Source organism: Rattus norvegicus, chromosome 8, assembly GCF_021556685.1.
Source record: "Rattus norvegicus strain SHRSP/BbbUtx chromosome 8, alternate assembly SHRSP_T2T, whole genome shotgun sequence".
Lineage (NCBI taxonomy): Eukaryota > Metazoa > Chordata > Mammalia > Rodentia > Muridae > Rattus > Rattus norvegicus.
This window is the reverse complement of record NC_141541.1, coordinates 16,583,233-16,608,882: the sequence shown is the minus strand read 5'-3', so window position 1 is coordinate 16,608,882 and position 25,650 is coordinate 16,583,233. Positions and strand designations below refer to the sequence as shown.

General features: G+C 45.8%; 1 protein-coding gene and 2 long non-coding RNA genes across 3 annotated transcripts in view; all 3 read right to left on the bottom strand.

The window, feature by feature from the left end:
• Nucleotides 1-17,135, bottom strand: part of LOC148003947 (uncharacterized) — a 45,522-nt gene extending 28,387 nt beyond the window's left edge. The window contains exon 1 of the long non-coding RNA XR_015627502.1: nt 16,939-17,135. This is a non-coding gene — a long non-coding RNA (uncharacterized LOC148003947). The remainder of the gene's footprint in view (nt 1-16,938) is intronic.
• Maml2 (mastermind-like transcriptional coactivator 2) overlaps nt 1-25,650 on the bottom strand; it is a 320,193-nt gene that overhangs the window by 184,692 nt on the left and 109,851 nt on the right. The window lies entirely within an intron of this gene.
• LOC148003946 (uncharacterized) lies at nt 21,484-23,401 on the bottom strand. Its single transcript, XR_015627503.1, has 2 exons — nt 22,300-23,401; nt 21,484-21,893 (listed from the first exon to the last, which is right to left on the bottom strand). It is a non-coding gene; the product is annotated as an uncharacterized LOC148003946 (long non-coding RNA).

Sequence of the window (25,650 nt, the reverse complement as noted above, 5' to 3'; positions counted from 1 at the left end):
TGATGCCACGTTTAAAGTGCACTTTTAAAGTTTCAAGATGAGCACCGTGGTGTTGCACAACCGCAGGCCCCCACACACTTAGGGCAGTGCTGTGCCGTTTATGTGGTTGACAACTTTCTGATAGTCTGTGGATACCAGGTAAGGAAACCAAAGCAACCAAATGCCTGTGGGATCTGGCCCCTGAAGTCCACCATGGGCAGCGCAAGTGTGCAACAGTGTGGCCACTCAAGGGAGGCTGCAGACGAGAGACTGTTATGATGAGCTGGCCCCAGGGGATTCCACAGCAACTGCAGCATTGCTGTTGGAGCCCTGGAACCAGAACCTCGGCTCCTAGGCCAAAGTTACTCTTGTGCTAATCTGCAAAGAGAGGCATTCCTGTCTGTCTATAATGTCTGTAGTCCATGTAGCCAGATAGAATTAGAAGTTAAATGCAGTTAGGCTCTGACTTCTCAATCCGTGTAAAATCCCTCTTCTTCCACCCTTTAAACCCTCTCTATTTTTTTCTCCCTGCGCATTTTTCTATAGCCCAGTGTTTTCCTGGTTTTCAATAGGGTCCAATATATGTGAATTTAAGTTGGTGTGTTCTTGTAGCTGTGGTATTGACGTCGCTTCCACAGCTGTGGGATGAGATGTAGCAGGAAATAAATGGTATTAGGTATTTGAGAGCAGGAGGTTTTTCCAGTCTTTGTAAAAATCTCTCCAAGAAGAGATTGAGGAGGGAGGCTGACAGGGAGGCTTCAAAGGGTGCTTAGCTCCCACCGTGTACACCCCAGAGGCCAAAGCTGCGTCAGACAAATTCTGCTCCCACTGTGGTGAAGATGCAGAGACTTCCCACTGTCTGAAATTCACCCTCAATTCTCAAGAACAGATAATAAAAACCAAACGAGATTTATGTCCAGGGACACATTACCCATAATGTATATACCAAGAAGCCTCTTGCTTTGACATAACTAATTTTGAATAATAGGAAGTAAATCTGGGCCAATTTATGTAGCCGTAAATCCAGTCTGAGCAATCCTGGCCTCCATTAACACAGCTACTATTTCAGCTCTGCCCCAGCCATTGCTTTCACTCTTTGTGGACTCTGACACAAGGCACGTCAAGGAGGAGAGCAATTCCTTTACGGGCCTCAGTCTCCACAGTGCATGAAGAACATGAAGGAGTGGACAGGGTTGCCTTCCAATCTCATACTTTTCCCTCCATCGAATCTTCCTCTCCTCTATTTGCTGATGTCTGCACATTATTTAAAATACCAATATTTCTATTGCCAGTTAAGGAGCTTGTGGCTGGGAGTGTGCCTGCCCCTACCTGCAGGAGCTTATTGTCTAAGGGCAGGTAAGCGATTGCAGCAAGTGTTGTAAGGAGGATAGTATCAGAAGTCATAAGGGCCATCTGCCTCCCGAGGGGCTGGGACCAAAGGCCCCAGAGAGGACACAAGGGCAGGTGTTGTGTAGAAGTGGATCAGAAAGACAATGTGCTGGAAAGTTCCAGAAGAAGGTCGGTGCCTGGGGTAAGGGGATTGTTTTTGTAGAGCTGGAGTGAGCAAAGTTCCAGGTCAGGAGATGTTGAAAGGATTCGTCCAGGAAACGTGGGGAGCTATTCTGTATTTTAAAAGCTTACCAATGTCTACGTGGAGGGAAGTCTGGAGAAATAAGACCAGAATCAGAAAGATATGACGTTGACTGACCCTACAGCCATCCCTGCTCTGGGGGCGGTTTCCTCCTCATCAGAGCGATCACCGGACCTAGGAATTGCTCTGAGCATGCCGTAGAAGAGGGGACAGTGAAGGCCTTTTTCTATCAGCTGGGAACATCCAGAAGAGCTCTTTCAACACATGAGATGTTTTCTAAGAAAGGTGGACATTTTCAGCTAAATGCCGTTAATTTCTTACCTGTTCCTCGCACGATGGGGTCCACTCAGACAGAGTCTGTAGGAGGCCTACAGTCTTCAGGCCATCCTGCAATTTCCCCCTGGGTTTACTAGTTCTGCATTTCTTTTGTTATTGCTTTGCTTTTCAAGGCAAGGTTTCTCTGTGTAGACCTGGCTGTCCAGAAACTTGTAAGCCTGGAGCTTACAGAGATCCACCTGCTCCTGCCTCCCGAGTCTTGGGATTAAAGGACTACACTACCACTGCCTCTTAGAGTGTTCCAGGAGATACATGTTACTTCCCATGGTGCGACTGATAGCTTATCTTGGAAATAGGAAGGACACTGGCAGAATTCCTGAAAGACAGAATTCCCATGAGTCATGTCACTTGACTTTTGGTTGGTCACAAATGTACTCAAAATAAAGCCAAATTTCCTATCATCTGTAGTGAGGGTGACCATGTCTCTAAGGTTTACAAGGAAGTGCTCTGCATAGCTTTTGGAAACGTCCTAAGGGGGGGCCATGGTCTCTGCTTAGGATATTGATGGACGCACCTTCCTGGTTAAGTCTCCAATTGTATTTTTGTCCCATGTCACAGAAACCACACAGCCACAGGAGGAAAGAACGTAGGTCCCTGACCATATAGCATCTCCCTCTTCTTGACCTTGGTATTTTTTTTTTTGTGTAAGAAAAAAAAATTGGCACTTAAGTCATTTAGCCTGCTTCTGCTTCTCAGTTCCTATTGTTGTCAGGCATAACTCTGACTAATACACATGAACACACACACACGCACACACACACACACACACACACACACACACACACACACACACACACACCCCACAGAGATGTTTTTCAGCCTTTTCTCCCTTGGGCTAATGTTGAGCATACCTCTCTGGAATGCTTTGTCTAAAATCTTCACAGAAAGACTTAGTCCCCAAAGTAAATGAGCTGTGAGGCCTCGTACTGGGGCCCCACTCTCCAAGAATTTGTCCCTCTCCGAGGCTCAGGCAGCAGGGCCTTCAGGCTGGGCACCTATGAGCAACTGTGATAAAACCGAGTACTTTCTGGTCACTGTGTAGCTTTGTTCTGAGGAAGCGTGAGGGGAAACAGGTCTGTGATAACTGTCATTCCAGGAACTTGCCAGTCCTGATGTCCAAGAGCATGCTGCCTCCTCTCATTCTGGTTTCCCCTACAGCTCCCCATGGCTGGCTACCCCAATGAGCACAGCCTTGCTAATCCACTCTGCTCAGCCCAACAGGTTTCTGTTGACTCGCATGAACACACATCTCGGGAATGGTGGCACATTAACAGGCGGGATGCCAAAACCACGCTTTCTACATAAGATGAATAAAAGAAGGAGTACAAAAGTCCCTCTGTGCTTCGCCAATTTGGACCAACGCCAAAATGAAGACCAACCATTTTATTAAGTAGGGTTCACCTAGTTCTATAGGAAAGGGAACTAGGTGAACTCACAAAGCAAACATCATTGAAATCTGAAGATAAAGAGAAAGGGGGCACAGCTGGGAATCAGCTGGGGTGAAAGAAAAGTATGAACGGCGCATATGAGCCCGAGACAGACGGTTATTATGGCCTGCCAGGCAGGAAGAACATTAGTTTGAGCAGGTGACAGATTAGTTACAATGGGAATGTAAACATGACCCCCTTTTATGACTGCCCATAAGTCTTTCTCATATACTCCTTAGCATACTTCAGGTCTAGATAAGTGTGCATTGCTGTGGCCAAGGGCATCCACAGCTGAGATCCGCATAGCCCCCAGAAAGCATGGATAAATCTCTTCTAAGATTCTAAGTTCATTTCTGGAGTTAGATCCCATTGTGAGCGTGATCTCTCTCACTAGTAACTACAGCCAATTCATTCTTGATCGCCTGCTTCTCCGTGAGGAATGGATGGAATTTCTCTGGGGACTTGTCCTGGGGCTAAGTGCAAAACAACTGCAAAAGCAAATGGAGGGGCTGAAATCTCATCACAGAAAGACGTTCTCCATCAGTGACCCCCAGGACAGTCACTCTGCGGCCTAGGTGTTCAGATGTTACCGTGCCTCCCTCACTCTGCCATCTGTTCCAGTGTCCTGCGAGGCACTTCTGGACTTTCTTCCTATGAGTTATCATCTGCAGATATGCAGGGTACATGAAGGGAGGGGGAAAGAAGAGACACCGGAAGAGCTTCATGGATCTGACAGGAAAGAGAGCCCCAGGGAGCCAGCAGTCAGAGGGAAAGGGTCCCTTCCTCATATGTCACAGAAGAGACGATTGTCTTCAATTGTACGTGACAGAAACACCCTAGATAATTAACTGAGCCTCTGAGCTTGTTTGGTTTTAAGATTTGAACACAAATATTGCATATGGTTACAACAACATTTTTTTTAAAAATAAGATCAAGGCTCAGTAAATAAACCCCTTGCTGAAGAAGCCTGAGGACTTAGGCCCAGATTCCTAACACTCACGTGGCTGCCTGCAAACTGTAATCCAGTGCTAGAGACCCTGTCTCTCTCAGAAAAGCAAACAAAACAAAATGTAGGAAGTGATTGGTGAAGCCGCACATCTTCCTCAGGCCTCCACACGCACCCACATACATGTGCACGCGCTGCCCTTCTAAAAGACTGTTTTGTTTTTTTCTGAGAGATTTTTTTTAAAAACAGAAAACCAGGTAGAAATCCCACTTATCACATGGACTCTGAAGTACAATGGAAATGGTTTTCATGGATTAATTCTTCAAAGAAATGGTTTGTAACTTCCTGTCATAAACACTTGATGCTACTTGATGGTTCTGTGAAGCATTTCTGCCATGTGAGCTAGATCCTTATTTTTTTTTTTTAGATCCTTATAATGAGAAGTAGATGTATGTGTGTTCAGGAATAACAGGAGGGGGAAGAGAGAGGGAGGAGGAGGAGAGGAGGAAGGGGAGGAGGAGGAAGAGGAGGAGGAGGAGGCAGAAGAGGTGGAAGAGGAGGAGGAGGAAGAGGAGGAAGGGGAGGAAGAGAAGGAGGAGGAGGAGCAGCAGCAGCAGCAGCAAGAGGAGGAGGAGGGGGAGGAGGAGGAGGAGGTCTAACTGCCTAAAGAAATGTGTCTTCTGATATAACATCTTTCCAGGTCCCAGGTCTACAGTCTATTTAGATTAGGATACAATCGCTCAAAGCTTAGGATTTTATTCAGTGTACATCAAACTCTGATAGTGTAAGAGTTACTCTGGATGAATGGCCCTCATCGCAGATGTTACTCGTAGTTAAACAGTTAAAATTATTTGTGAATATATCAGGTACCTGTGAATATAAAAATTTGTATCGATCAAGTGAAGAAACGGAGAATGCTCACAAAAGAACCTGGACAATTGTCCAGTGTAGTCAAAGTTAGCGAGGAGGGGGACGTGGGGGCTCTGTGTTCTGCCATTGTGGGTGAGTTCCACCCAACAAGTTACGGAACAGATCTTTACTTTCCTTAGCAGCATCAGGAACGTGCAGAAGGGACAGCCTAGCTGACATTGCTTTAAAGAATGTACTAATTTCATCCATGTAGTACACTATAGTTCTTCAAAGAGTGTAAAAGCCAGAGGTCAGGCAGGTGAACGTACGCTGCCTTTGAGCAAAGTGCTAGAGGGTGCCCCCTTCCCTGTAGGATGTGCAATCCCAAAGCGAATTTCTAATAGAGAACTCGGGACCTAATAGAAATCCAATACACATTCACAGAAAGAACAAGCCTGCGTGGCCTTTATGATCACTTGTAAGGACGGTGGGAAGCACACGCTTTAGGCGCAGCAGTGCGGACACGCATCCTGGACTGCTCACTTAATCATTGCGTAGTAACCGAAGGCCCAGAGAGGCTTGGCTGTGTTTCGGGAACTTGGGGTTCATCAGGCGGCTTCATGGCTCTTGCACATACATTTACGACGAAGACCTGAATTAATGTTTAACCGCCCCTAAAGGGTGGACATTTTAGAGATGCTTTAAGCAGTTTCGCCCTGAGTGAAACTGGTCGAGTGGTTATCTCACTTCCTGCTAGCTCTGGAGAAGAATGTAACAAGTCCTATCAGCTCAGACCCAAAGCATGTGCAAAGGGTTGATCACCGTCAGACAGTCCCATGCTTCTTAAGCTGCGTTCAGAGTTCTCCAGTGTCTAGACTTCATTTGCTTAGACTCCAATAAGCCAGCCAACCGCTGCAAGCAGCACGTTAAATGAAGGAAGGGAGAGGCAGAACGCATTCTGCCACTCGGGAGCGTAGTCGCCACACAATCACAGCGAGTACAAAAGGAAACAAATAGCCTAACCGACACGCAGTTCAAAGGCATGATGACCCCTTGGCGAATGCGGAACATGGGACTTGGAGATGAACTGAGAAGGGTTAGCCCACACAGGGCCTGACTGGTTACACCGTTTACCAAGACTCAGCATGCTTCTTGTCCATAACACGAGTGCAAAAATACATTTTAAATGAAGTCATTTCCCATTCTTCTGCTGTACTCCTAAGTACTCTGACAGAAAACAGATGTACTACTCAAATGTTTATAGTTTGTGGAGGAGTTAAGGACTTAACTATCCAGGTATAGGAGAACCTCAGATTGTGAGGCTAACAGTGTAATCCCTGTCACCACCTTTGGACCTGACTGTCTGGGATGGAAGTGGGAGGTGAGATTGTGAAATGAGAAGAGAGAGGTGGCACTAACTCTGTGAGAGGAGCAAGAGGCTTCTGGAAGGAGAAAGTGAAGAAGTGTACAAGGACAAACAGAAGGGGAAGTGACATGTGTTCCGGCCCCACTATGCCATTGAGACATGCCAGTCACTCCGTGTGTCCTAAGTACCTACTGGGCCAGCCTGGGCCTAGCCAGGGACTGAAAGGGAGAACCATATTGATTCCCCCAAACTGTCTGGAAGCCCACACGCTAACAGAGTCTGCAAGACACAGTGCTTCAGGCAACACCTGCAGCAGACCTGTGAGGAAGTAAACCCCAAGCAAAGAGCATCACGGAGGGGCCTTCTGAAAGAAACCCTCTCTGTTGGCACCATAACAAAGGGCCCTGGATTTGGGGCTGGTGATTCTATTGATGTGTTTATATAGATAAGAGCACATACATTAAGAGATTTGGCAAAGTCTTCACATGCTTGCTTCCCATGCTTCTTTCTAAATCACAAGTCATGTCAGAAATGTCTCGGAACTCTATTCGAGTTCATGGATGCCCTGCATAAGAGGGAGGAATAATTTCCCTTCATATAGGGGAAGGAGTGGGGGGAAGGGAAGAGGGGCAAAGGGAGAGGGAGAGGGAGAGAGGGAGAGGGAGAGGGAGAGGGAGAGGGAGAGGGAGACAGAGGGAGAGGGAGAGAGGGAGAGGGAGAGGGAGACAGAGGGAGAGGGAGAGAGGGACAGGAAGAGGGGGAGAGGGAGAGGTAGAGGGAGACAGAGGGAGAGGGAGAGAGGGAGAGGGGGAGAGGGAGAGGGAGAGGGAGAGAGAGAGAGGGAGAGGGAGAGGGAGAGGGACAGGGACAGGGACAGGGACAGGGACAGGGACAGGGACAGGGACAGGGACAATGAAGAGCCAGGTCTGCTGGCTGTAGCCAGGATGCCCCTTGGAGGCCTTGCATGCTCTAGAATAATTGTGACTGTTATATTAAATCAGCTCCCCCATCATTATTCTACAACATCTAATTTTTAAAAATATTTATGTGAATGTGTGAATGCTTGACGTGTGTATGTCTACCATATGTGTACAGTGCCCGTGAAGGCCAGAAAGGGCCTTGGGTCCCCTGGAACTTGAGTAAGTGCCTGATGAGGGGACCAGGAACTGAACTGGGTTTCCCTGAAAGAACAGCAAACGCTCTCAGGGCCTGGGACACCTCCCCAGCCTCAGCATCTCACTGTTTGATCCCATGTTTCTCACAACAATTAGAGGACATCCTTTGACCCCCCTCAGTGCAGTTCTGACAGGATAGGAGTGCAGATCCTTGTCCGTGCTCCTCAGTAGGACACTTCAGTGACATGAGTTTCTCTTGTTCTTGTCTGTACTTTCCTGGTGTGATTTCATTTCCTGTAATGTGTGAATTTTACAGGGTGATGTCAGTGTGGTGAAACACAAAGCCATCTGGTTGCCACATAACTGAGTGCTCTGATTTGCTATTTCTTAGAAAATTTCTTCAGTGGCCTACCTGGTGCCGTGTACTGTTTGCTTCTAAGCTTCCAGAGGACTTTCTGTTTTCTTTTTTAAAGTGGTTTTATTTATTTATTTATATGAGTACACAGTAGCAGTCTTCAGACACACCAGAAGAGGGCATCAGATCCCATTACAGATGGTTGTGAACCACCATGTGGTTGCTGGGAATTGAACTCGGGACCTCTGGAAGAGTAGACAGTGCTCTTAACCACTGAGCCATCCCTCCAGCCCCCCGAGAACTTTCACAGAGAAACTTCACCTCAAACACTGAGTTACTTCTCCAAGGCTGTGAATGAATTCCTAGGGTTCCTGCCCTCACCTCAAAGGACACCTGGTTTACTTCATATCCTCCCAAAGGCTTGGAAGCTCTGTTTCCAGTCAGTGTCTGTGGTGTAGTAAACTTTATGTGGTACGTTTGGGAGAGAAGTCTAAGGATGATGTAGTCTTCTCTTCCATACACTTCATCTGAGTTTTATTGAATATGGCCAATTTTAGCTGGTAAAGACTGGGTTCCCATATACAAGAGAAAGGGATCCCTCTAAACTCAGGAAAAAGTGCGATGGTGTGATTTCTGTGCCATCAACTACAGCTGATGAGCGCTAGGATGATCCTTCCAACCTGTAACACATCGCTGCTTCTTCTTGCTTAGAGGCTGATGTGTGAGAACATGCATTACCATAATCCTTCTCTTCTCCCTCAGAGGTCAAACTCCTGCCTGCAGAGTTACTAATCAAAGCCCCCATTCTGTTTCAGGACGCAGATAGCTGATGTTAGGGTGTTGATCCTTGGAAGAGAACATTTGCACCATCTGATTTCAGACTCTTGACTACAATGTGCACATGCCCCGCCCCATGAAAACATCATGAGCAGACTTCTGTGCTCTTTCAGGAAAACAGGGTCTTCCTACATACTCAAAGAGAAACCGGAATGTTTGCTAACACCAACTCTGAGCATGGACTTTTGGTTGTAAATGCTACCTTGATTCCTCCATTCCATGGAGTTGTTTTTCTTTGTTGAGCAGATTTAACGAGTCTTTCTTTAAAACAGTTCCTTAACGTTTTAAAATGGCTTGTGAACATAGAAAACACGTTTGGTTTATACACACACTATTAAAAGTGAGATTCTTTAGAGGAAAACAGGGTAATTGTGCTGAGAGATCAGAAGTGAAACAAGAGAAAAGCAAGTGGGTTTTGTTGGGAAGTTATTCTGCTGGAGACGAAGCAGCCAGAGGGCACCAGGACCCCGTGGGCACTGGGAGATCCAAATCACGCTGCACTCTCTGGATGTAACGTCAGAAGGCATACGTGTCTGTTTATTCTTACCTGCAAAGTCCACCCACAGAGACAAAAAGGTAAGAAACTAAGAGTCAACTTGGGTGTGGACTTGGGGGCAACTTTTAAATTCAGAATATTCTTTATCAAATGCTTGGAGAAAATTCTGATGGAAAACCAAGAGAAATCAGATAGTTTTAAACCAATCTTTTGAGAACATTATTTTTTTAAATAAAAGAAAGATAAACATGGTATATAACCATAATGTGGTAGAAGGGTCTTAAGAAGGGAGGGGTAGGTGTCGCCAGTCTCCTGGACAGTAAATTCGAATGCTCTTTCAAGATGATTAAGAGAAGAGGTTGGTATTGTGACCCCTTCACTTTCACAGAGAGCTTTGCCGTGGCCTCTGTGGAAGAGCCTGAGGCTCTCCTCTGTATCTGGCTCTTGAAAGGTGTAGCCTTGGGGTGTGTGCTCTGAGTCCAGCTTTCTGCAGTGTGACACTGAGCTGCACAGTTGCTGCTTCCATTATTTGCAAGCCGAGCTTTTGAACCCTTTAAAGGTTTGCAGGCCATAACTCAGGGTGATGTTAAAACTACCATTAGAATGTTGGGCACTGAGCTAAGGAGACTCATTCGGGGATCTGCCTAGAAAGCTTGAACACTGACATCTGGAAACTCAGCACTCTCGTTGAAGTGCAAGTGTAACAGACTATGCCTGTCACACCAGTTCTTTGAGCAGAGACATGAGAGAATCCTTGAAGCTCACACATCAGCCAGCCTAGTCAAATCCAGGAGCTTGAGGTTCAGTGAGAGATTGGAAAGATAAATGCAGAGACATAGGAAAGGCAGCTCTGCCGTCCTCACAGACATATACACATACATGTGCCCACATTATATGTACATGTGCATATAACCACACTAAAAAGTGTACACCACATATACACCACAGTGCACCAGACACACAAACCCACACATACAATATATACCATACACACAGGTACACACATACACACACATCACATACATAGCACATACACACAGCACACATACACACACACACCACATACACGCACACACCACATACACACATACTACCACACTGCACACCACACCACAGACATACACATATCACATACATATAGCACACCACACACGTGCATACATATCACACTATATAAACCACACAGACCACAGCACTACACATACACACAAACATACACTTACTCATCCACCCTCACCCACACAAACCACACACACACACACACACACACACACACACACACACACACACACACACACACAGATTTAGGTACTGTCAGTCTCAGCCTTTGGGTCTAGTGGTTTGTGGTTTATGCTCATAATCCTGCACTGGGTTGATAACTTGTGGTCACTCTAGTGCTCCGGCTATGTCATTAACTAAAGTCAGTTATCGAATACTTCGGCAACAGTCAAGCTCTCCCCAGTTACCTGTTCTGCCTGTTCAAGTCCCAGCCGTGAGGGAAGTTGTGTTGTGGGATGTGGGAGATGCCCATGCCTTGCTGCTCTGCCTGCTGCTCATGCCCTGGGGTCAGCAGTGTCCTTAAAGGAGGAGCAGGGCTTGGAGCTCCTTTACTGGGTGCTGTTTGACTCTGCCCTTTAATGAAGTGTCCAGGCAAGCATGCCCGTGGCTGTGAGCAGATTGAGGATCCTGTGGGAATGCAACTCACACTCTGTGGACCAATCACAAGGTACCATGTGAAGTAGGCACTCTACCGAAGGGCGATGGCCCGGCCTGTGTAAACATATATGGCTGTCTCTAAGACACTGCTCGGTTACAAAGCCAACAAAGGACATGTTTTAAGCCCTGATTTCCTCTCCAGGAAATGGTGTATGCTCAGAAAGGAAGCTGCCTTCCTGTTTTCTCCATACGGATATTCTTACAAGGCTTTTCTAACTCCCAAATTGAGTCTTCCATCACACAAAGAAGTGCGGCTCAGGACCGGGCCACAGGTTTCACTACAGTAATTACGAAGTTGAGATTTACTTTCTCCAACTCATAGAAGTATTCTTGATTAATTTTCTACCCTTTATGTGGTGAGGCCGTATTCAGTACCTAGATAGGACACTGGCTAACTGGCTGGGGTCAGTCTGCCTTTCTTAGCACAAATACATCAACTCCCACTTTTCCAATTACAAAAGCCACTTGACAGGCCACCTGTTTTTTATTATTTCAGTTTTGTGATACAAACCCAGTATGTCTGGCAGCAAAGAATGAAGTTAATTCAGGAACATTTTGTACATTTTCTGTTCTAAGGATTTAGCATTGACTTCTTGGATTATTAGGAAACGTTGGGGAATGGGTCTTGGCTTTATGGGAGTTTGTGGCAGAGTTTTTGTTTCTGTCTCACCTGGAGACACGCGAGGCCATAGACACTAAAGCAGAGGAGCTGCACCAAGATGGCCATTCAAACGCACCGGGCTTTGAGCTAGGTAACAGTTGCTCTTTGTTCTTCTTGGATATGTCACACTCCTCTGTGTGTCACCAAGTGTCAACCACCTGTAACTCTACATTTTCAAAGCGTGGAGGCCAGTTATGACAGAGTCATGAAGGGGCTTGTTTATGCAGTAGGCCTCCTACCTTGGCCTGTGCCACTCAAGTCAGAGAGGAGCCTGGAAAAGGGTGTTTTCAGTCTGATCCAGCTTGATTACTACAGAGACCTAAGTGGTTAGAGACATTTACTTGCTAGTGAAAAACGGCCAGACCCAACGTCTCTAAGGGACACAACATCAAGACCCAAGATATTTTATGATGAGAGACCTTAGATCACTAGAATCTCATGTGGAGGCAGCTAGCACTCTCCTCAAAGACCACGGACAGAATAACAACCTCCTCTACCCTGAAATGGACTTTTTGGCAGGCTGCATCCTATAGGAAATGAATGTGTGTGTGTGTGTGTGTGTGTGTGTGTGTGTGTGTGTGTGTGTGTACATGCACACATTTATTCATGCATATGTGTAGAAAGTAGATTACCAAACCAATTTCTAGATACAGTATGCTTGCTGGCTTGATGTGCCTTTGGACACAGAGACACCCAAGAGGTATCTGGATTTGGAGGTTAAGCGAACAATTCTAATTATAAAAGATAGACTTAAGAGTCAGTGTCAGGGCTGGGAGATGGCTCAGTTGGCAAAATTCTTGTCATGTGAGCATGAGCTTGGGGTTCTGTAATCCCCATGCTGGGGAGGCAGAGGAGGACCTCTGGGGCTTGCTGGCCAGTAAGCCTAGCATAATTAGGGGCTTCTAGGTTCAATGAGAGACCCTGTCTCAAAATGAAGATGGCCTCCCCTGAGGAATAACACCTAAGATTAATGTCTGGCCTCCACAGTGGCTCGCACACGCACATTAGTGGAAAGGGGAATGAAGTTGGGCTCTAACCCGGAAAACGTTGCTGACATATTAGTGATAGGTTACAAGGTCACAAAGCAGTCTAAATGGTCACTACTGAGAAGAATCCAATGTCAAGCTCAAGGTCAGATTTCTAGGCAAATGGATGATGGGAAGAAATCCTAACGGGTTAAGTCAGTCTGGGAGGCAAAGCAGAAGAGTTGTTGGCCAAGAGCAGTAGGGAACCTTCTGTCTGCAGGTGGGGCAGCCAGCAAGGAGTTAACCCTGCTTTCACAGTCTCCATGAAGAGTGGTGACAGAAAGACAATAGCCCCCCCGTGACAGAGGTGGCAGAAGACAGGAAGTAGAAAGGAACAAGACAGTAGATAGTTCATGGATGACTCATCATCATGAAACCAAGAATCAGCAACAAAACTTCCTTCTGACTCAAGGGGGCGGGGCAAGAGTTAATGAACTACAAAAAAAGAAAGAAAAAGAAGAAAAGAAAAGAATAGAAAAGAATAGAAAAGAAGAGAAAACTTTCCCATAGCTGTGGGAAATAATGCTAGCAACAGCTAGGTTGAAAGCTGTGGGCTCACTGCTTGGTAGAACACAGAAGGATTTGTTGATGGGTGAGCTGGTGGGTAAGACGTCTAGCAAACCAAAGTCCCAGTTTGCTCATCTTATACAGCAGAAGGGTGACGACAACTCTTCGAATCTGCCCAGCCCAACTGTGCCAAGCTCTTGTTGGGTCCTCAGAAGCACCAAGTGATACAGAATTATTTTCAGTCTACGCCACAGAGGATGTAGATAAGAGGTAGGCACTCCAGAAACTCATCCACACAATCCACACAGGTGACTAGTCACGCATCTATGTTTCAAAGTTGTGCTTTTATTATCTCTGAAGCTCCCATTGGGATTCCTGGAGCTACCAGAGCCCTTAACTGCTCTTTAAAAAGAAGTCATTTACTTTTAAAATTCATGTGTGTGCTGCGTGCCTGCAAGAGTTAGCTTGTATGTGCATGTGTACCCATGGAGGTCAGCAGCATTAAGTATCCTGGAGCTGTCTGATGTGGATGCTGGGAGCCAACCTGTGTTTTCTGAAAGAGCAATGTGAGTGCTTACCCACTGAGCCATCTCTCTAGCGCCAGGTAACTTAAATATTCCCCATTTCGTTCTTAACACGAGACTATGAGGGAAGGAAGCCTGAGAGTGGTGGCTGCTACCTTCACAGCAGGCCTGGAAGTTTAGCCTTGCTTATAAGCACAGGGCTGGCCCCGAGGAAACTCAGAGTTCACATTTCCTAATTTAACTTTACTTTATGGCCTTTAAAAGGTCTACATTAGCAAACATTAACTCTGTGACCAAAATTAATGTCTCAGAAAGGCACTACTGTTACTCTTAAAACTGAATAAAATATTTATTCTTTCTAGAAATCCCAACGCCACTGAAGTAAATCATCGAGATGCTGCCCTTGGAAGAGTAGGCGGGAGTTACAGTTCAGACCTCTAGAAAGTTGCTGCTTTCCCCTCATCTGACTAGTTAATCTTCCTGGGAACAGGCTGATATTTACTCATCCCAAGAGGGTGTGGAATTGTCTGGACTCCAGAAGATTCCAAGGATAGAGTAAGTTCTGAGCTGCTCATCACCACAGGAAGAAAATCGCCAGCGCTCTCTGCAGAGGGCCGCTCCTTCTCTTGTGCTTAAACTGACACAATGTTACATGAGTTCAAATTAAGGAAAGGCTGTCGAGAATGCCTTCTTCTCTGTAAGAAGATTGTTGGGTCCTGGGATAAGATGTAAAGAAATATTTCGTAGTCTCCAGTCAGAATCACATGGGTTAATAATGTACTCAGGGGCTTCACAAAGATACCTCAGATGAAGTGACAAAGATATCCAACTGAAAATTCAAATTCTTTTCATTCCTTGTCTTCTAACAGAGACAATTATAATATATAAATCTATGTATATAGATAGCATTTACTATTTATGAATGTATTAAACACTCAGACATAGTTACAGAGAGGGAAGGGAGGGAGACTGTCAGAGAGAGGACATACGTGCACAATGGAGGTATTTGCATCTTGTTTTCTTGGCAGTGCTCAGAGTTTCATGTAATGCAACATATGTGTAGTATAAGAGATTGAACAATAGAGACTTAAAGTTAGGAAACAGCTTTCCTAACAGGAGCCTTTGGAACTGTGCCCAGCTTACTCAGTAAACAGACAGGACAGATGAGACATGTGCCCCCAAAACCCTATTTGCTTAAGATGTGTGCCTGTGCATGTGTACTGTAGCACACACGTGATCAGAGGACAACTCTAATGACTCAGGTGTCTCCTGCCAGGTGGGTTCCGGGGACTGAACTTTGGCTGACAATCTTGGTAGCCAGCGCCTGCTATCTGATAAGTAGCCTGCTGGGCTGAAGCATACCTTAAAGTCAAGAACAAGAGTCCTCGAATGCAACTCCCAGCATTTCTATTTGTATCTCACTAAACCTTCTCTGGGCATCAGGATATAACACAAACACACACATAAACACACAGCCTCACTCACACATACACACAAACATATACTCATACACATTACATTAACATATATATATATGTACACCCATATACACATACACACACATACATTCAGTCGCATACACATACATTCATATACATATATTACACACTCAAATACACATGCACATGTGCACATAACGAAGTGCACATGCACATAGTACACACTTATGCATACTTGTACATACAGGTATACATACATACACATACCATGCCATATATATATATATATATATATATATATATATATATCCCACATGCACATCAAACAAATGCACACACACATACACATAAACACATACACACACATCCAACACACACACACACACACACACACACACACATATACACACACACACTTAAGAAGTGGAGGAACCTCAGGTAGCACACACCTTTAATTCCAGCACTGAAGAGGTTGAGGCAGGCAGATCTCTGACTTAGAGGCCAGCCTGGTCTACACAATAGGTTTCAGGATAGTCAAGGCTACATAGAGAAATCCATTCTTAAAATAAGAAGGAGGAGGAGGAGGAGGAAGAAGAGGAGGAAGAGGAGGAGGAGGGGGAGGGAGAGGAAGGAAAGAAGTGGAGGGAACCCCACTAACCTCTCTGGATTTCTGTAAGAACTATGACAAAGTGACATTGGAATCATTAGTTCCTATTTATCTCAAGTGGCTTCTTACCCTTTTGTAACAGAAGACAACAAAATAAAGAACTTCTGCTGCTCTTGGTGAGCTGAGAGCTCAGGTCCAAGGCAGAGGCTTAAATGAGCAGGCGACTCCAGGACCCTGGATGCTGTACTGTAGCCTTCCAGTTGAGACTCACTCACCGAGGAACATGCTGTGCGCTCTGCACTTGCCTTCAGGTCCTGGGCCAAGTTCGTCATCTCAAATAGCAGCAGTTGGCTACCCACACTACCCTCTGCAGGCGGCCGAGCCTCAGTAGAAACTGTCCAGTGGCCGATGCTAGAAAACCAATTTTCATCTCTAAGTTCTTAATTGTATCCATTCATAAAATAAAATAAAGTAAAAATCAAAGTGCGTGTCTTGCCTTTTCATGGGAGCTGACATTCTGAGCTCAGGTTGGTTGGGAAGTATTAACAGAAGATTTAGGAGAAGCATGGAGGGCTGCTTTGGAGATGAAGTAGCAGGGAAAGGGTTCCCTACACAAAGATGAGGATTGCAGTTAGGGACCCAGCAACCACACCAAAACGGGGCAAGGCACACTGTGTGCCTGTGTACTGCAGGCAAAGCCAGGAGGAGTCCTGAGGTCTGCATACCACACAGTCTAGCCAGCTAGTGAGCTCAGGTGGAGACTCTGTGTTTTAAAAATATAGAACAATAATAATGTGAAAAGCAATGGAGGAAGACCTCTGTATGTGAACTCCTGACTACACACATGCACACACGTGCACACATGCACACACACACACACACACACACACACACACACACACACACACACACGTACCAGAAAGGGGAGAAAAGGAGAGGTGGGGTGGGAAAGGAGAGAAAGCAAAAGAGACAGACAGACAGACAAACAGACAGAGATGGAGTCAGAAACAAAGGGATGAGGAAGGTCTTCTTACAGAAGTCTACCCCTACTAGACCCCTCACTTTTTTGCTTAGCCTCCCAAATGAAACAAATTATCACAGAAGAGGTGCATTTTTCTACGTTTCTTTGTTTATGCCTGTGGAGAAAGTACAAGCTGCATACCTGCTCACCGCCAGGAAGCCACGAACCATCTGTGTGGAGAGTGAACGGACCACTTAAGTTAGCACACAACTGGAAGGGTAAGGGAGGTGCTGGGAGGCAATGTGCCAACCTAGAAACAAACGAGGGGACTGCACACACCCCAAGGTGCCTGAATGGATGAGGAGCTTCAGAGTCCTGGCCCAAGTATCCCCTCCCTCACACCTCACAGGGAGCTATGTGATATGTGCGTGTGTGTGCATGCGTGTGTAGCTCTAAGACCAGAAAGGACCAATGGTTTGTTCTGTGTGAGGCAGAAAGGTGGAGGCAGATGGCCCTGTGCACGCTTCACTGGGTAAGCAACCAGAGTTTGGCCACCACCTGTGTGTGGCTTCTGAGTCCCTTCCTTTCCCACACCCACCCCTGAGGACAGTCCCCACCCCTGAGCACAGTCCCCACCACCGCTCTGCCGCTTTGGTGTCTGCTGCTGTCTTCTCTCCATTGCCTGCTCTCTCTCCCCTTTGAATGTGTCCTCCATCTACTCAGATGGGCTCATCCAGCACAGAGACCGCAGAGCCACGGGGTGTGTCAGTGAAGGTGCAGTGAGAATGCTTTCCACCCTTCCAGGGTCAGGCCCCAAAGGAACCCAAACACTTTTCACAATTACTCATAATTAAGCATAACATGTAGAAGGTGCTGGGGCACAAGCCGTTTAGAGCTAAGGTATGTTCTGAGTCAGATTTCACACTGAATTTCTAAAGACATCTTTAATCCCCTCTTAGCAGAGCCATGTGTGTCTGTCCGTGGACTGCACAGATGTTTAAGGCTGCTGAGAGAATCTTCTCAGGGGTGCTTAGACCAAAGGAGGCATAGAGCAGGACTTCCCCTGCTTTTAGCTGATGCCCTACACTTACAAGTGGTCTGTCTATATCCCAACTGCGCCCTGACGTCAAGACAGCTGGTGATCCTCCTTGAGAACAAGACTCCAACTTTAATACCATGGTCAAAGCACACCCCAAATCCCCCCCTCCTCCATGAATCTGCCTCTCTGGCTTGCTAGAGAAATGTGCTTGTCCTTTCCTCAACTGTTAGAATTGTCACTAGTGATATTGTGTATGCGTATGCATATCTCTTTCTCTCTCTCTCTCTCACACACACACACACAAACACAAACACACACACACCACATGCAGAGAGGGGGGGAGGTGGTGTGTGGTATAGTATGTGTGTGGTGTATGATGTGTGTATGTACGTTGTATGTATATATGTATGGTATGTGTGTGGTATGTATGGATATAAATGTGTTTATGTGTGGTATGTATTAGAGTGTGTGCATATGTGTATTGTACATTTGTATGTGGTATATATACATGTAAACCGTGAAATGCATACAGTACATTTTAGCAAAATTTGCCCAGGAAGATTAAAACTGTTTTAGTTATTATAAACCACTTAGGTTTGTGAGACTCTGGTATTGTGTGTGCAGTATTAGGGTGGTGTGTATGTGTGTGTGTGTGTGTGTGTGTGTGTGTGTGTGTGTGTACTCACTGTCTTCTGACCTGTGCACTCCTCCTGCACAGTCTCCTGACTGCTTGTATCACAGGGAAGGCATCATTACTTTAGCTCTAGTGATGCTGTTGAAGCTGAAATTTTGTTATTTTGAAATTCTATACATGTCTGGTGGTGGTAGTGGTGGTGGTGGTATGTCTGTCTGTCTGTCTGTGGTCTCTAGTATCCTTTCTGTGTTCTATACCCTGGCAGGGAATGTAGGTTGGTGACACACTCCAGAACATTCATTATTAGAAGTGCTTGATCACCCCAGTGCATTAAATTCATTCACTTATGAAAATGAAAGTCCGAAAAAGACAGTCTGTTCTCAAGGTACATGGAGCTCACTGAGAAGGCAAAGCAGGGAAGATATGGAATCCAGTGCTCCACGCTTTCTCATGGAGGGCACAGGGCAAGGGTTGCAGCAGAAGGGAGGCACGCGGTGTGGGTAGGAGGTTTTCAGGATGGAGGGAGGTCAGGTCGGTGTGATATTTTAAAAATTTATCACTGGTAGACGTGTGTGCGTGCGTGTGTGTGTGCGTGCGTGTGCTGAACATGAGTGTGTGAGTGTAGCAGCCAAAGAAGGATGTCAGGAATCCTCCTCTCTCATTCTCCGTCCTCACCCTGTAAGATCTTCAACAGGAAATTTGCCTTTTAGCTCTGCTGCCAGGCCAAGTGAGTTCTAGGGATCTGCCTGCCACTGTCCCTTCCCCATGCCCTCATCCCCTCCCCCTCCCCCAGTGATGGGAGTGGATGCATAGGCATCCCCACCTGGCTCTTTTCATGACTTTTAGATTTGAACTCAGGTCCTCATCCTCACACAGCACTTTTACCTACCAGGCCACCTCCGTAGTGGAATATTTGAATCGAGTATTCAAGAAAAACGAAGGCCTATTTGGGAGGCAAAGGCTGTGGAGAATTCTACCAAACACAGCGGCTGAGTAAAAGCAAAGAGAAGCCACGAAGCAAAGTGCTAGAGATTCTAAGGCCAAAGGAAGCCAGAGGACGTTTGAACAGCAGAGCGGTGTCAAGCGAAGAGCCAGGCTAACAGGCTCTCAGTAACAGTCTTAGGCAATCATTTCCCCCACGTGTATTCCATGCTCCATTGTTGCTCCTATCCGATGCAACGAGCATTTGCTCAGCCATTTTATAATCCATCACGTGCAACACTGACACCATGGACTGTCCGTGAAGGAAAGTCGGGATGCTCACTCACTCGTCCGCGTTTACTACCAACCTCACAAATGCCCGATGCAGGGCTCTTCTGAAGAGCCCCACGGCAGAACATGGAGTCAGTGCCCCCATGTAGTGACAGGCATGTCACTGTTCTTGATGCCATCACACAATGTCCCCACTAGAGTATGGCTCAGATCTGCCAGGGACCATACAATGAAATCCCACCCTTGTCCAGAGATTCACCAAGAGAGAATTGCAGCATATTTCTTCCCTTCTGGGGACTTCTGTGTCCCTGTTCCCTCCCTACCTCGCAAATGCAATCTTTAAGTTATTCTTCTGAAAAGGAGAAGAAACAAGGTGAGTGCAGAGAAGACGTCTGAGGTGGGTGAGGGCGTATGAGAGCTCGCAAACTTCTTAGTGCTTGCAGAACTGAAACTGTCTCCCCTGGACGGGACGGAGCACCTTCTGAGAGCCACCATCTGGTTCATATGTGTGACTAACCTCCATTAATTTATGAATCATTTCCCCAACTGTGCATTCTTACAACCGCTAACCCTGTGTAATTCAGTAGATTTCAGTAAAACTTGCCCAGGAAGATTAAAACCGTTTTAGTGAGTATAAACCATGTAGGTTTGTCAGACACTGATAATCTATGGGCCCTGTGACCTGGACCATTTGTGTCTAACTGTGATTTAATGTCCCTCTGCCCCCATTTGCAGCCCCCATTTCGCATTTCAGGGTTGCTGGTTCTTTCTTACCAAGAGACTACAGGCAAACTGACCATTAAGTAGGTGGATATATTTGCTTTCTGTTTAGGGGTGCCTGGTTTAAGTCCCAGTTCTTTGAAATAAAAAAGCATCAGGAAACACTCCTGAGTATGTCTTTGCCTTCCTTCCCTGCCTGTCAGTGACAGGAGGCAGCTGTGACCCAGGCTTTGACTTGGTTTAAAGGCTGATATTTGACTCCAGCTTCTAAACAGTCATCATTCTTATGATTCAGTCCTCGGCACTGTGCCTCCTTCGTGAACCCCACTTAACTGTCACTGTTAATGGGGGAATTACCTCACAAGCCAGTTTCCAGTACACCCGTTCGTATCCCCAGGGTGTGTGGCATGCATGCATTTTTATCAAAACGTAAAGCAAGTGACTTATGTGGGTTAACTGTGACTAGTATTTTAAGGTCAGGGTTTCTTAAACGAATATTTAAGACATTAAAGAAAACAGGTATTTTGTCAGTTTCCCCAAGGATTTTTGTGATGTAATTTCTCCTGCCTCAGTTTGGCACACATTATTACATGAGAGTGGACCACACAGAGGATACATTCCCTTCTATTGGATGAAAGTTAAATGCCTTATAACAAAAGAATATTTATATATAGCAAATAAACTCAGATCTCACCATTTTCCCCCTCTAATCCTTGCCTGGGTTGGGTCGCCATATAATATGTAAGGGCCTAATTAAGTTTTAAATAAATAATTATTATCAGCCATAAGTATATACTATGCAATATTTGAGGCATAATTTATTAAAATATTACTAATCGCGTCTGTGAGACTGAAATCCAGCTGAGCTTCCTCTATCATACTTGCTTACTCTGGCCATCCAACATCTGGGACACTGAATGGTGCTCCGAACTGCATTGCCTCCAACTTATGGGTCTGTGCAACCCCTGACGGGCTACTTTTCCCTGGGGTGTATATATAGTGGCGATGTCCCACAGGCTGCTCCTGGGGGCCCCTGTGGAGCCATGTGGCTCAGAGTCCAATGGAACCAGACACTGAAGACAGCCAACCCCTCTGTTAAGGTTTCTGAGGAGATTTAAGGCAGCACAACATCCTCCACAAGTGCGTGCTCAACAGACTTTTATTGAAAACTCAGATGCTCACGGTACCATCTAAGGTGAATGTGAAGATAATAAAATATCATAAAAGGTATTCCTCTGCTGTCCACAAAACACACCATCCTTCAGAGGCCCTGCCACACCATTTGCTTGCAGGGGCTCTGGTAATTTCCCCAGAAGTTAGCCAGCCTTCCTTAATTTACCAAGGGAAACTGTAGATGGTGGCACTTACAGCATTGCTCTGGAGTCAGAACAACTCTGGTACCAGCAGCTTCTGTGCCTCTGGGCTCTCTATCCATCCTTCACTCAAATGAGATCAATAAATTCTGCTTCCAATGCTGAGATAACCACGTCCGATAGTTGCTTTCCATTGTCAACTTTTAGAATCGCCCAAGAGATTCACCTCTAGGAGTATCTGTGAGGAGGGTTCCAGAAAGGTTTAATGAAGGAGGGAAGGTCCACATTGAATGTGGGCAGCACCCCCATGGCTTAGGGGCTCAAGCTGAACAAAACAGGAAAGAGGAGAAAGCAAGCAGAGGACCCACATTGATCTCTCTTTCTGACTGCAGAAGCAATTCGTGCAACAGTTTCAGGTCCCCATCACCATCTTTCTGCCACTCTTCCCCCATCAAGGCAGCCCATTCGCCAAATGTGTGAACCAACATTAACCCACCCTTCCTTCCTTCCTTCCTTCCTTCCTTCCTTCCTTCCTTCCTTCCTTCCTTCCTCCCTCCCTCCCTTCCTTCCCTAAGTTGCCTTTGTCTGGTATTCTGTAACAGTAGGAAGGAAAGTAACTAATGTAACTGTCATGAAAAACTTACCAAACTAACTGATGGTAAGCCGCTACCACCATTATGATGCTGTTGTCATCTCTCCACAGTGTTTAACAGAACATACTACAAAGAGGGCCTGAGAGCTAGCAGAAGCTCCAGGTTCCCAACAGCCCACAGAGAAAAGCATCACCCTGCCTCCCTCAGCAGTAACAACTTCGTCTGCTACTCCTCTACTCCCCTCTCCTCCCTCACACCTACAGATGTATGAGTCTCTCCACTACAGCCTGCAATAGGATGTATGATACCGCCTTTGGTGAGTGCTAAGAGTTGAATTAGCAAACTTTGTCTTCAAGGCAAAATAGAAATGAGATGGTCTTCAGGAGTACGTGTGAGTTTAAGGTTGAGGAATACTGTGATTTTGTTAATATCCGGACATGTCAATAAGGCTATTAGGATCATGTTTATCCACTGCAGTCTGCGCTGTTTGTTTTCGAAACATCATTTGAAATTCCCTTAGGTAAAAGTGAAAGGAAAACCCTGCCCTCTACCCCGTTGCCCTTGTATGACATCATAAAACATTTGTGTTCTAGGAGTCTCTGCCCACAGTGTTGAGTCAGGTCGTAGTGCCTTCTTCATAAGTGACAGTTGCTCAGTATCTGTGGGCCCAGTCAATACACAGCAGGAGTTTCCTGAACATGGAAGTGATGTACTGGCCTGCCAGGCAGAATCTTTGTGGGTTTTTCCCTCCCTGCAGACTGTAGTGACTTTCTTTAAAGCAGGCGTTCACAGTGAAAAATAAGAATTTATGGCAATGCTGTTCAGAGTGCCAGCTCTGGAAAGTGATGGGATAAACTAAAGGGGTTTGGGGAGTCTGCAGTTTCCCATTATTTAGTCTTAAGGCAGTTCATCGACTTGGTTGTGTGACACTCTGTCTCCCCTGCTTGTTGACTGGGAACAGCAAGTGCATCAAGACTCAGAGATGGCTCTGGCCTTTCTGTCTCTGAGATGGCTTCATGGACAAATCCCCGTTTTTACAGTCCTTCAGCATGACCCAAATGTCTTACTTCCTCCGTCATTCTGGAAACAGTGTAGCACTGAGAGGACCAGGCTGCACTGAAATTAGAGATCCCACTCCTTTCGCATTATTCCTGAGACAGCAAATGAGATTGTTTTAACTACACAGATAAACCCCGAATGGCCTGCTTTGTTGTTGTTTTCCTGAGACAGGGTTTCTCTGTGTAGCCCTGGTTGTCTTGGAACTCACTCTGTAGACCAGGCTGGCCTTGAACTCAGAAATCCACTTGCCTCTGCCTCCGTAGTGCTGGGATTAAAGGTGTGTGCCTTCAAGCCTGGATGACTATGAACTACGTAAGGAGCCACATGAAAATCACTGTTGCGATCTTGCCTTCCCCTTAGCACTTGGAAGATATGAGTGGTGGTTCTGTCCAACTATCTACTCATTTTAGCGTTCTTTGGTCCTGCTTTTTCTACCAAAGGTTTCTAGCCTCAGAAATATTCAGTGTTAATGGAGAACAGCTAAAAGTTTGCCTTGTTTGTAGATGCAACCAGAAGTCAATCCACCAGAGCCTGGCCACCTCAGCAGCCGGGTGACTACACTACCAGACTGTCTTTCATGTGCTGCTCTGCCCCACTGGCTGCCTCTCTGTTCAGGCTCCACCCTCTCTCATCCCACTTTCTGTTTCTCCTTAGCAGACTTTCACTTGGACCCACATGAGGCTTTTCTTGTTGTTGTTTCTGATAGAGCCTGGTGACATTCTTAAAAGTGGACAATTTCACAGTGAAGAGTGTTCCCAAGACAATATGTTCAACTGGTAACTTCCCACAACCCCCAGCTCAAACGAGCATGTAGCAGACTGCAGACTGGTCCTCATTCACAGCGCTCCTCTTGGGGAATGTGTCTTCTCCTAGAGAGAGCTGTGTGTTTCTTCAAGAGGCATGAAACACAGTTATGAGGAGTTTAGCCACATGGGCACCCTCAAATCTCCCTCGTGAGCAGCACTGTAAGCCTCCTGCTGAAGCCTTCTGCTGTTCCCTAGCTCCCTGGAAACCAGGATGCCTTACCCTAGCTTGGGAAGGTTCTTTGTGATTGCCACAATGACTGTGTCAAAGGATTGGTGTAGATGTGCATTCGTGGGGGTCGGGGTAAGGCACTGGTCGTGGAAGCCTGTGGGTAAGAAAATGGCTGATGAATCAGATTGTCAAGTCTTTGCTCTCAGCACAAGGGGCAAGGATAAGGTATCATTTCTCAGCTATGCCGAGCTTCTAGTCCACTGTTCCTTTTACTTTCTAATCTGTGATCCGGATGTACAACCTGGAGGCCTATGTTCCCACCAGGTGCTTGCTGTGGCCCAGGACTTTACAAGGCAGAGCAAGTCCTTGTATCCCAAAGTTAATCACATGTAGGTCTATGAGAGGCAGTGTAACGAAAGTACACTAGATTTGTTAGTTTGCTTAGGTTAAAAAATATGCAATGACAAGATTAAATTCCAAAGAATTGTGTTTCACTTCGTTGAAATTACCTTTTGTTTGATGTTTTGTACATAGTAGTGACACTTTGGATTGTACTTCCCATTTTACAGAAAATTATAGGCTTAAGAAAAATGCAAGCATAAGGAATAATTTTCTTTTTCATGCTTGTCTGATTTGTGCTTTGCAGTGAGAGTATACTGAAGCTGCGTATGTTGTGAATAAAACTGTATTTTACTTATTTGTATGTAGTAGCACAGACTGTGCCCAGGGCTTCTGTATGCTAGGGAAGGGCTCCGCCCTACGCTAAATTTCCAGCTCACATCTTACTTTGAATATTTTACACTGAGAAGTTTACATCATTTCTGTGAACAGAAAACAAGATGTATATTCATTATGGATTTGTTAGAAATGAAGATTAAGCATGAGCTGCGGGGGGGTTAAAAGCTCTCGCGGCTCTTGAGGAGGAGCTTTTCCGGGTCCAGGTCTGATAGTCACACTCAGTTCTAACTGCTGTCTGGGGGATCTGACGCCATCGTCTGGCCTTTTAGGGCACTGCACTCATGTGCACATGTCCCCACTTGGAGAGACAGACACACAGACATAAAAATGACTCTTTTAAAGGTACAGACTGATTACTATTACTCTAATTGTAAGTGGCTTAATTTTATCACTCATGGAAATATCAACAACTCAATCAGGTAACCTATCCATGCACATAATAGTAGGTCCCTTCACCATAGTCATCGGGAGCTTTCTGTGTATATTCTGTTTTTCTCATCGTGGGTGTGAGTTTCTCCAGGTAGGGTGAAAAAGCACCCTTTACTTAAGTATGTGTTTGTCTGATTTATACCTCTTTACTCACTACCTATATGATATTGGACGGTTAGAGGCAGACTTGCCCAGAATTCC